Source organism: Pipra filicauda, unplaced genomic scaffold, assembly GCF_003945595.2.
Source record: "Pipra filicauda isolate LSUMZ 115617 unplaced genomic scaffold, ASM394559v2 scaffold75_size2874737_pilon, whole genome shotgun sequence".
Lineage (NCBI taxonomy): Eukaryota > Metazoa > Chordata > Aves > Passeriformes > Pipridae > Pipra > Pipra filicauda.
In genome coordinates this window covers 1,265,660-1,278,685 of record NW_024104931.1, presented here as the reverse complement: position 1 = coordinate 1,278,685, position 13,026 = coordinate 1,265,660, and the positions used below count along the sequence as shown (strand labels likewise).

The 13,026-nt window shown below is 40.4% G+C and overlaps 1 protein-coding gene across 11 annotated transcripts in view; it reads right to left on the bottom strand.

Annotated features, from left to right (window-relative positions):
* The window catches only part of TTLL5 (tubulin tyrosine ligase like 5), a 137,777-nt gene that overhangs the window by 37,489 nt on the left and 87,262 nt on the right, over positions 1-13,026 (bottom strand). The gene's annotated exons all lie outside the window — the stretch shown is intronic.

Below are 13,026 nucleotides of genomic sequence, written 5' to 3'. Positions count from 1 at the left end.
GCACGCCACAGAATTCAAAGTACCAGAAACTTAGATGCAGTATTGCACCACTTAGAGATGGGAAAGGTATTCCTCACTAAAGAGGTTCCACTGTAAAACTTTAACACGGATCAAGCAGATCAACTTGATGAACATGATTTGTAATTATGTTCTCCTACTTTTTCACTGTAGACAAGTATATTAAAAACCAAACTGGAACAGACTTATGTGCTTATTTATTTCTAGACTTAATACCTTTTTTAGTGCTTTATGCAAGCAGACTTTGCTTTTTACGGGTGGATAGCAGCAGTAGCACATGAGGATAAAAACAGTAAATGGTCACTGCTATCTGTCTAGGATATGCTCATGATCAGGTCCGTAACTAAAATCATTAATCTCTCCTGCAAACCCATATTCCTTACCTCTGCCTAGAGAGGCAGGGGTTAATTCAGGACCACTAAATTAGCCCCGCACCCTGTAATGACTCCTTTGAAAAGCCACTCACGAAGTTTACAGGGAAAGAGTGAGAGCATAGCTGCTGTCCCAGACAACATTTGGTTCCTATTACAGTGAATAAATCTCCCCCTCCTCCTTTTCTTTTTTTTCACCCTTTTTATATTAAAAGTCCATCAAACACATTTTTTCTCTTTCATATTTTCCATTAAGTTTCCTCCAGCACAGGCTTTCCCAGAGTGTGGTGCTCCTTGCTATCTGTGCTCAAGCAGCAGCTGCAAGATCCCAATGAATAAGAAAATGGGGAATAAAGAAAGCAACTCAGGCTCCTTCTCCAAGTCCCGAGAGGCAAGCGGAAAGTTACAATTGGGCTAAACTGGTGAAATCTAGAGCACTTGAGAAGAATAAACAAACAAACAAAAAACAGGCTGTTGAGTTTTGCAGGGTTAGGATTCATGAGATGGGGGATAGTACTTAAAGCACTGCCCCTGCCCAGAGCTAGATACCCCTGCCACCATCAGCCTCCCAAAAGACACACCACAGGGCCTTAAGGACACCCCCAGGGTTGTGCTGTCCAGGTCTCTCCACTGGAGGCCCAAATGAATTTTTTAGTTCCATACGACCACAGAGTAGAGACATTTCATGCACCTAACTCTGGGTGTTCGTTGTCTAAACATTAAATATGAGTACACAGAGAAACCTCTAAAGAACGTGTCAAGCCTCTAGATTACAAAAAATTTGCACTGAAATTCATGAAAGCAACCAACTTTGCTTGACATCCAGTAGACCTATCACCTTATGTCGTAGATGAAGACCCTCTTATGAGAGTCTCAGAGAAGACTTGATAAATCTGGCAGCTTAGATGGCCTGTCTACAGGAACAATGCATGCTGAATATACAGTTCCCTGACACCATGTCTGTACATTTCAAGCCCCAGATAACAGAACTTCATAAAGGAAGCAACAGCTCTACATTTATAATATATAAAGGAAAGGCTAGAATCTGTTCAGCACTTCCAGAGAAAGCATCTACAAATTGACTTAATCATAGATTGTGGAAAGAGTCATCTGAGAGCTAGCTGGACACAGTCATATTAAGATAAATGTTCCAGGTAAAGGAGGTAGAGTAGCAGCATGACACCAGTAAGATGCATCTGCTGCATTGCCATTCAATAACACAATTAAAGCTGTATAAAATCTAGCCTAGATGTTAAACAAGACAAAAATACAAAACAAGAACTGAAGGTCACTTCTTTGGGTCCTAGCTGTGAGGCTGTATGCTTGTGGTTAACAGTCTCTTGTTTTTGAATAATTCCCCAAGCACTGACAAAAGGGCAGAGTAAAGGTCTTCAAGAGACCTCTTCCCTTACACAACTGAAATTTATAAACCTAGCTCCAATGTAATGAAGCTAAACTAGTTTCCTGATAAAAAGATAAGACTTACACAGTCCCTTGGACCCAATAGCACTTATATGCTGACTGAGGAGGTGCCTCTAGCATTCTTATCTTACCCATTTTATAAACTCAATTCTGTATGTATGGGTAGTTTCTGCTTTCCTCGTGCCTCAAGTGGATTTATAAGGTAACAATGTATAACATGAAATAGACTGTATATGAGTGTGATCTACCTTTTAAACTGGCATTTTTTCCTCCTCAGTTTCCTTTTACAGTTCTGTTATGCTGGAGTTAAGGAAAAAATTCCTTTACTTCCTCCTCCTGTAAAAAGATCCACTCACCTGCTGTGGCTCCCTGAACATTTAACAATGAGTTAGAGAAAGAAGAGGAAGAAGTGACTGCATCTATGTCAGCACACACTTTCTAAAGTCTATAACAAAATGATTACATAAAGTATAATTAGGGGGTGTTGATGGAATATGCTCAGCTACACTGAGAGAGGACAATAATAGCACGAGTTGTTACCTATTGAAGAAGCTGACCCAGTAACTGTATATGCTACACAGGCAAGACCATCCTATCATATATATGGCAGGAAATTAAAAAAAAAAAAAAAAAGGCTACTTATTACAGAGACCGCAGATAGACACTACAGAAAAAACCATGATATACAGACTTTCAGCCATCCTAAGAGCAGCATGGCACACTGACACCAAAGCAATACCAGGGTTGTGGTGCTAGCTGATTTTCTTAAAATCTCTGCAAGCCTCATTGATGGTCACAAAGCTTTGTATTTGTATTGTAAAAGATAAGTGCTATTTTTCACTCCATCCAACTTCCTTAGAGGTAACAGATACTTTATGGAAGTGCTCATTATTTTGACCAAGGTAGCATGAATTACTAGCAATGCTTTTCTCAAGCTAAAACTGTCAGAAGTTTTTCAGGTCTGTAGCGTTCCTTCTAAGAATCTTCCACAGATCCCCTACTTGCAGAAAACTACTCTTCAGAAAAGAACAAGTATGCTGTATTTTGATGATAGCTAAAATCTAGCCTAAAAATTAACTTCGGAGCTGAATGGCAAGTTTAATTTTGATTTAGATGTTATATATTTTTAATACAGAAAGACAAAATATTTTAGAAATTCTATAGTCAGTACTGCTACAAAAAAGGAAAATAAATGGTGCCATCTCCTTCCCAAAACTTCCTATGCATCTGTCTGCCTCTATTGCTTCCAGAAATGGGTGTGACATACCAGATTTTGATTATAAAGAACTACAAGAAAAGAGTGCAAAGACTTCTATTTTTATAAAGCCTTACCTGGAAAAGCTAGTACTGCAGAGCAAGAATCTCCCCATTTTTTGACACTTTGTCCTCCAAGGATTAATACCATAGAAGCATACTGCCTTACCAGAAAAGACCATTCCAGATTACAATGATTTTGGCCTCCTTGCTGGTCTTTTGTTTTAAGCTATACAGATATAGTCCCCGTTGCACTCCTACTATTGGGATCTATCTACCTCTACACCTGAAAACAAAGCTCACTTTCCAGCATTTCCAGTAATCCAATGTTTCAACAAGAAAAATCACAGAGGAGTTCATATTATCATAAAGAAATTCAATATTAGTGGAATAAACTGAGTTATACCATCTTATTTCTGGTAGAGAAGAGTTAAGGGAATAAAGGGGAAGTTCCCAGCTATCTGCCTCCATGAGATATAGCAGAGTGGTGTCTGTCCCTGCTTTAACAGAGACTTTATATGAAGCCTTAGTTTAGCCACATTTCTCTGTCTCTCTCAATCCCCATTGAAAAGATGATCTAGTCCCTCTAGACTCAGCAAGGAGTTCTGGGACATCACAGATGTGAATCTCTGCCCATTTTATGTGGGCATTACAGAACAAAAGATTAAAATTACTATGATTATTTGGGAAGCAGACAAAGCAGAAAAGGTAAGAAAGCAGCAATGAGAAAGGCAAAGAAAACTGAAGTGAAATAAATTCATTATTCTAATAGGCCCAAGCAAGTGCAAGGTGCTTCACTGACACGTGGCACAAGGCACTACAACTCAAAGTGTAAAATATAACAAAACAACACTATTGCTAATGCCCAAGTTCTTGGCTTAATTAAATTTATTTTATTTCCTTCTCTCCATTCTGGCAGTGTAAAGAAGAATACACTGCATGAAGGCTGGGGGCACAGGTGCTGCACAGGGCTGAAGGCAGCAATACCTGGCAGCTGCTAAAACAGAACATCAAAGTCTCAGCTCCCTTTCAACACCCATCAGGCAAGAATCACTCCTCCCCTTCAGCTTCTTTAGGAGCTGGTACACTTAACCACTTCAGCATGTTTGGCAGTTCTGCAGGCACTTCCGAGGCAGGTGGTGCAGTGGAAAATTATGGGAGAGTCCCGAATCACTCAGTTCTCTCCTCTCTCCCCAGCGGGCAGAAACACACGTGCTGACCAAGCAGACCAGCTGACAGAACACAATTAAACACAGAGAACACAAAGTTTGTGTGACCTCAGTAAACTGAGTCAATAAAATCTTTCTTCAGGAAACTGATAAATCTGATGACAGACAAAGTCTGTCATTAGAGGAAGATGAGTAAAAGGATGTTCCCATAATTATATTTTATAGTATCAAGAGATGAGATAGCACACTCTAAAAGGCAGTTCCCAGACTTGTCTAGTATTTGTTAAAAGATCCCTGTCAGACCTTGTCTGCAGAAGATGTTCAAGTTGCACAAAACTTACTTGGATCACCCAGTGCCTGAAGTCTTTTACATGACATTTCTATCTGCCTACAACTGCAGGCTAGGAGGTAGCGACTATAAGCACTAGTTTTATTTGCAGCACCTAGAAAAAGCTTTTAGATTCTCTCCATTTGAACAGGTACCCATATCTGTCACATTTCCTCCTCCAGTATGGACAGAAGAGTCTATGATGCAGTTGTGCCAGCCTGGATGGTCATCCCAACTGCATACGATATCCATCTTTTCTCCTTGAGGTTTGAGAAGAATATGAATGCAGGCATGGTGCTGTTTCCTTAGGGATTCAACTTTGCTGGATTCATTAATGACTGATTTTGGGTAAGCCTTTCAATTGCTAGGTCTTTTGGACTGTATATGGGTGTTGAATATTTCTACTGACTCCAGAAACCAAAAGCCAAGAGTAGGTATCTTCAGAGGAAGTGCAATAGCTTTCACAGGAATTTGTGGTTAAACATGAAAAAAAGTTACGCAATCCTATATTCCAGTCCAACCCAATCCCTTTTTCTGGAGCCAAAATGGAATTGTTTCCTATGAGTACAGAGAAAATTGTATAAATAGTCAGAAACTCCCAGACTCAGGAACACAGATGGGAACCATGGAATCACTACCTCAGGAATTTCATCAAGTGATTGCATGTAATTCTGAGCCTGAGCACATCAAAGATGCAGATGCTAAACCCTTAAAAGGACAGACCAAAATGTTCCAGCCACTTGTGGAATAATGTACTTTCAAGACTACCCTCCTAGCATAGATAAGGCACATCAAGAGAGGACAATAACAATAGTGTCCACCGAGAAATCTACATTATACACTGTTTCTTTATACTTGATGCCTTTCATGTTTTAGCAAATGTTCTAAATAGAGTAGACTTTTCTCAAAGGCCACAACTGGTACATTTCACAGAAAAACTGATCTGTAGTACAGAAAATAGAATCCAAACATGGCCTCCAGAAGGCTCAAGTAACATTTGCTAAGAGGTTAACCTTCATGTTGTGTACTGTATTTAAGGCTCTTGAGACTAGCTGGAGTATAAGACAGTAAGCAAGCTCTCACATAAAAGTAATAGTGTTAGAAAAAACCTGAAACTAAATGACAAGAGTAGTTGTTACCTAGTTTTGCTACCTGACAATACACACCATAAACACCAGAGTGAGATTTTGACAAACAATACCCAGACAACTGTGCATTTTGTAGCAACAATCAGGACAATTCACAATTGAAGTTACATGATATCACGAGTTTAGATAATTTCAGAGGGAGACATGCAAACAGCAAAATATCCAGCACCACATTTCTTTTCCCTTTCACAGAAATGCTTCTCAGCAACACAATGTTTGCTGCACTCATATTCAGGTTCTGCAATGCTTTAGAAATCCTAATATGTTAACTTTTTTTTTCCTATTTAAAAAATATCAATAAAGAAAACCATTGCACTACATGAATCACATTCTGTCTCTTGCACCTCAAAACAACCTAGAAATTGGTGCATAAATTTTGTTCTTTTTACACAGATAGTAGAGGATACTTTCATATTTAAATCATTCGGGTTACTATCAGCAGCAGGAAAGTGGAATTTCAGAAACAAATGAAAACATGACTCTGACCTTTGAAAAAAACAAAATCAGTTACGCAAACAATGTCCTGAACAGAAAAACAAAATATTTAAATGGATAAAAACGTATTGGATCCAAGTTTCTTGAAATATACCAGAATAATCCTATTATTAAAACTGGGTTTTCAAAATTATTTTACTAGTACTTATTATTTTATTTAATACTTTAAAATGTATTATATGTGTATATTTATATAAATAAAAATAAAAAATAAAATATTTGTGAACTTGGATAACAGATAAAGTTATTATTTCTGTGGGTTTTTAATGAAACTAATTCTACATTAAACACAGCTCCTTCTTGAGGCTTTTCAGCTTTGAAGAAAGATAAGCAACTTGTCAATATTCAAAACCAAACTCTGTGAAAGGTAGCTTTTCCAAAAAATCTTTATAGAAATCCTTTTTTGGAACTGTTCATAAGGGATAACTCTAAGTTTCCTTGATTTTTTAGTAAGGAATTTTGAAAACAGAAGGCTAGTGGGATCACTGTCAGTAGAAACCAAAATCTCATTCTCTTGGAAAATATTCTGGATATATCATATGAAGTTCTTTATTGGAAAGAGATGTGTTTATCAAGGCACCACATTTTAAGAGCAGAGAAGTCCATGAAGAATCACTTCTGGGGCTGAGAATTTCAAGAGCCTGTGCTTAGATGTTCCACAAACATTGTTTTCTTTGTTGATTTCTTCACAAAAGATGAGACTGTGTTCTCTTTGCCATGTTGACTGCCTGAATTGGAAAGCCTTTCATTGTTGTTCAAATTATCATCCACCAGGAGATATTTAACGGAGAAGTCAAAATCTTTAGCATCATGAGACTGTCAAAGAATCTTACGCCCAAGAGTCTAGTGGAGCCAAGATGAGAAATTTATTGAACAGAACACTTTCTAACAAGTTATTTCAAGCTTTTACTAACACCACAGTTTGGGATCTTTTAGGAAACAGTCATGGGAGGTAGAAGTCGCTACACTAAGGAGTATGTTGTCTTTAACATACGAAAAATTCTCATTTCAAATTCAGAATATGACTGAAAAGTTTTTCTGATCTAAGTACCAGTAGCAAGAAACAAAATTCCTAAACTTACTCATTTTCAAGTCTCAGCACCTCCAACTTTTCAAAATGCTAAGAGGTGTCAGCTTATCTTCATTTTACTCATCAGCACCTTTATTCCGGTATTGAAAAAGAAATAGATGGTCCAAGACTTGAGGTTTCCTCCTCTTTTTCACATGCTCTACCAAACATGAAAGTTTTCTGAACTGAATTTTGAAGAAATCTCATATTTTCAACACTGAAGACATTCATGGCCCAGTTTGGCTACACTCTTCACAGAGAAGATTCTAATTTTTTTTTCCAACAATAAGCAAATAAAGAATTCTTTACGGATACAAAAGGTTTGGACCACATAAGTCACAGCCCTTTTGCTCCAAAGGATGACTCTTGCCCAGGCTAAGCACCCCGACAGACAGCTGCCAATAGCATGTACAGCACTGCCAGATCTTCTTTGACTAACTTTTCAGTTAAATCCGACAAGCCAGATTGCAGAAAGATAGAAAGGGTAGTGAAAGACACTTACTGAACCAGATGCAGTCAGAAATTCAAGCAAAGAAGTCAAGCAACATAGAATCATATAACGTCCTGAGTTGGAAGGGACCCAGAACGATCATCGAGACCAACTCCTGGCCCTGCACAGGACGGTCCCAAGAGTCACACCATGCGCCTGAGAGTGTTGTCCAAACGCTTCTTGAACTCTGGCAGGCTTGGTGCTGTGACCACTTCCCTGGGGAGCCTGTTCCAGTGCCCAACCACCCAGCAGCTGGAACACAAAAAATGTCTTTGATAACGTTCTCTTACTTTGAAACTCCTTCTTCTAAAGGTTGTTGTCTCAGTGCCAGTTTTAAGTAGATTTGGATTAGCCAGGCTGGTTTGGTAGCCCCCCACCTGGTTTGCTGTGAACAGTACTTGGATAAGAAATGTTAATAAAAATGCAATGTGTGCAATACGAGCATGTCTGGAAACTGGCATCATTAAGCACTATCTACTTTTTTTTGCTCCTTCTCCCCTCCCTTTTTTTTTTAAAGAAGATATCTTTCACCTACTGTTACAGAATGAAATCCTAGAAATAACTTTCCTGCTTTTGATAAAAGATTCTTGGTATTCCATCCTGACATTGCATAGCCTAGCTTTAACAGTGCACTTCATAATCTTTGTAATTGGCACTGGTTCTGGACAATCCAATAACAAGCTTTTCTAAGTGACTAAAATGCTTTCTTGCTCATTACCAACCAAAGTTCTCTTATTCAGAGCATTCTGGTCAAATTACTCAATGGTTGATAGTATCCAGTGTTGGGTAAAGACTCAGAAAGTACTACTAACCACAAACATACTCATTATTATAAGTCACGCTATTCCCTAAACAAAAAGTTGGTGTTCCACAGTGGAGTTCTGGTTGACCCATCTTCAGATTACACAATATACATACACCTATGAGACAGTAAAAAGGATCACCAAGCAGAGCTGTCACCAAATACATAGGGAAACTGAAATAATCCTGACTTTTTTACATTTTCCCCTCCCCTTTTTTCAAAAGAGGTTTTTGTTAAACAGTGGATCCCTGCATGGTTCACAAACAGTTGCTGCTTGATACCTGCAGCCCAGAGAAACCCTGGAGAATAACAGACTGACATGGGGCCAACAGAATGCAATTCAGAAACCGGTGTCAGCTACAAAACTTCACCAGCCTGAAAGCTGGGGAAAATTAGGTAAAAGCAGGATCTTCGCAGGAAAGGCCCACTAATACTTTCAGGGATAGGAAAGGGGTTTCTTTGTGCTTTTGCAGGGAATTCCCATCTATATCACAGTATAAAACACCAGAAAGAATGCCATGTTCATCCTGAGCAAGTCAAGCTAAAGCATGACCTCGGCCTGGATGGAAAATACGAATGTGCATTGGTGGTGGAAACTCCATTGTACAATGGAAGGTAGCTCCAAAACAAATCCTAGCAGGAAGGAAATCCCTTTGGTCCTTTTTGCTACCTCCTGCTGTGGCATTTGTACTTGGTCACTGAAACCCTTAACTCTGAGCTTGATTCCAGGCCCTTTGGCTGCTGACTTCAGAGGGTTGTCCAGGAACTGCCCCACATGAGGGCTGCCTTCTGGACAGGCTTTCTACATGGATCTCAGATCACACCCTACTTACAGCATCTGACAGGCTTACTGAGATAGCAACATAATCCTGATCTAATTTCTCCTTCTCGGCTGCACAACACCGATGTCTTCAACATAGCTGTTTAAGACCTTTGCTCTCACCAGTAATCAAACTTCCCTTTAACACTAGCCTAAAGACACCTCCATTTTCTTGAGGTGAAAAGGTACAGGGCAGACCTGCAAACCTTCAAAATATTCACAATAAATTCAACTTCAGTACAGTGCTGGAGAGCATAAGGCAAATGAAGGAAGAGTTGCTAACCCCATCTTGCCTTTCATAAGCCTGGCTTACAAAGGGAACTTCCATTTTTACAAAGCAGCATTCTGTATGTCTGGTAGGGAGGATACGGAACATGCAGCTCTGAGATTTTGAAGTGTGACCCATGGGAATAGCACAGTTCAAAGATGGGCCCATTCAATCCCTCTGTTCTTAGGCCAGATGGACCTGCCCATGCCAGAAAGGACACTCTTCTGGGAACCTTCCCAATGCCCTTCTCAGCTGCACAATGTGAACTAATTCCAACAGCTATGGCATGGTAGCACAGCTTTCATTTACACCTCACTACCTGTAAGGCCAATCAATGGATAAAGCTTGAGATCCTTGTGTGGGGAAGAGTCACAGATGGATAAAAATATTATTAGAAAAAGATTTTAAAAAGGGGAAAAACCAGACATTCGTGGGATTCCCTGCTCTGTGCAGAAGGAAGGGCTGGGCTGGAAAAAACAGGGCCCCAGGTTCCTGCCAAGCTGTCTGAGGCCCGTCCTTTCCAAATAGCTCAAAGAAACAGCCAAGGCTCCCTTGTAACCCTTTCAGAACTCCTCTAGAGAGGGAGGCTGCTGAAGCCAGAGCCACTCCCACAGAGCACCAGACTACAGGGTCCCCTCATTCCTAGAAGGCCATAAGCAGCAGAGTAGATCTCCCCCACAAGAGCTACAGGCACATTAACCCTCTGAATACCACTATTTTAACAACTATTTTAATGGTGAATTGGAGGTTTAAATAAATGCAGAGGAAAAGCAGATCTGCTGGTCACTTTGCAAGATGAAATACCTAGAACCTACACAGCATATTTGAGAGACATTCGATATCAGGGATAACAGGAGGAGATTATGAGTCAAGTAGTGCAAGACACTAAAAAATTTCAACTTGTTCTATATTGAATTAGATATTTAATAGAACAGAAAACTGCAAGTAACTCATCACAGCCAACAAAATCCACCCGTGGCAGCTGGAAGTAGGAAAAGGAGAGTTCACTACTGAAGAAATGGAAAAAAAGAAAAAAAACAACTGCAAAAATGAACTGCCTATACCTGTTGCTCAGTTTGACATTTACTGCAATAATCAAAGAGAAACAAGTGCATATTAATAAAAATTTCAGTGTTTAGCATGGGCAGAAGCCAACAAGATATTGGTATATGTAAGTTGAGTTAGAAAATAAAGATACACTAGTGTTACTTACATGAAATCAATGTTTTACTCCTACTTGATGTACTATTTTCATTTCTTGTCATCTCTATAAAGATAGTCAGACAATTACTAGAGAGTCGGGAAAATTTCCATTTAGAATTTGAAAAGAATGGGACTGTTTAGTTTAGAAGAGACAAACAAGAAGGGAGATGATAGAAAGATACAGGATAAATAGTGCAGAAAATAAATCAAGCATTTCTGTTTGCCTTCATGTAATCTTATTATAGGTACAGAGACTTTCAGCAAATTTTGGAAAAAAATTAAAAATGGAAACTTTCGTATAATATGAAATTCACCTGTGGAAACTCACTGCTACAGCTTAACAGGACTATATTTTTTGCAGAAAGTAAAAATATATGATTAACAACAATATCCACACCAGACTATATAGAACAAAGTATTGTGAGAACTACAAGCCAGCTGCTAGCCGTTGGAGGGCAAAATCAAGTTTTCCTCCAGACAGGGAATTTCCCTGCTGCCCATCAGAACGTTCTCTGAACTTCTACTGAAGATGTTGGTGATAGTTGCTCTGAAGCACAGGATATGAGAACTAGAGGGACTAGTAGCCTAGTCCAGGATGGCAAATCCTATGTTTACATTAGAATAAGGTCAATTTGTGGAGGCAGCTGTAATGAGAAAACCCAAAAACATTATGCAGTACTGGCTTGGGGGAAGGTACAAGACCCCCATCACTCCCATCCACCTGTCAATACGGGTTGTTTGCTTGGAACAGTAGGAAAGATCCTCATCTCTTCTCTGAAAGGAAGTCATGTAGTCAAAAAGAAACCTGTCCCCCCACAAATTTTTATTTGCAAAAATCGTAATTGTCCAAGGCCAGCAGATACAGGTAATGCAGACACTGTGGCCTCTGTGCTCAGCCACAGCCCATCCAAGGGAGGCACCAGGCTACAGCTCCAGCAAAGCCTCCCAGAAGCAGCTGAGCAGAGTCCACACTCACACTACTCCACTGGTGCCCTGTTCTGCCCTGCTGCGAGGCCCCAGTTCTCGCCTCCGGCTCACAGCCCCAGCACTGGCTCCTATAGTCTCCCTCCAGGCAGCACAAACCCCCTTTGCCTCTGGAAAGGGTCCTGTGATTAATCTCACTTATTACTTCGGAAAAGTAACAGTGCAGCGGCTGCCAGCCAAGTCCGACTCAACGTGTCTGGGGAGCTGAGGCTGCAGGGCCAGGCCTCAGACTGTCTGGGCAAGTCACGAGCTTTCTGCCTTTCCTCTCCTGGAGGCTCCAGACAGTCAGAGCCAAGGCCTAGCTGTGGGAAGCAGGGATCCTGCAGGACTGTGCCAATCCATGGTGCTGAGGCTCAGGGCGATTTCCAAGCAGGATGGAGAGCAATTGGCCCTGACATCACAAGTTTCCTTAGTGTGACCAAAATATACATAGAAAAAAAAATACAAGGCAAGTCATGTATTTCTAAAGTTTAAGTCAGCCAATTCACTTCCACAGTTAACAAGTTGTCACTGGTGACCCTGGAATACGTGTGTGGAAATAAAATAGAAAAGATAAGAGGTTGTTGCAGAAGGAGAAGGCTGTTACAGGCACAAATATTCGTGGTTGCACGAGTAGAGGAAGAACATGCACAAACTAGAAACAGGATGAGTTGCAAGAACATACAGGCAGTAGTTCTATTTTTTGCCTGCCCTCCTCAAACCTCCTCTGAGTAGAAGGTAATAACAGAAAACTCCAAATTCAGAGCTCTCAGAAGTGCTGCCTCTCAAGGACGGCAGGCAGTGTCATCATGACAGAGCTGCGGAGGCGATGCAAACAGAGGTCACAGAAAAATCACTGTACCCACCCTCAATTACTCCTCTGCCGCGAATAAAGAAACTGAATTACTTCAGGCATTAAGGTAAGCAAAAAGGGAAGAGAACAAGCACTATGGGGAGACAGGAACAGACATGTGGCTATGCTAGCAGAGGGCTGGACTCAGTGCTGTTGGGCTGCTGCTGCTCTGGCACTTCTGTACTGCTCAGCCAGGGAGGTGTTACGGTCAACGCAGTTTGCTCAAACTGAACTGAGGGCTTACTGTGTATCCCTCAGTGCTTGCTGCTTTCCCCCTTCATTTCCTCCAGAGGCATCACTGCAGCACGGCCTCCAAGTTACCTTACACCTAGATGCTGTGCAAACAAACAGGC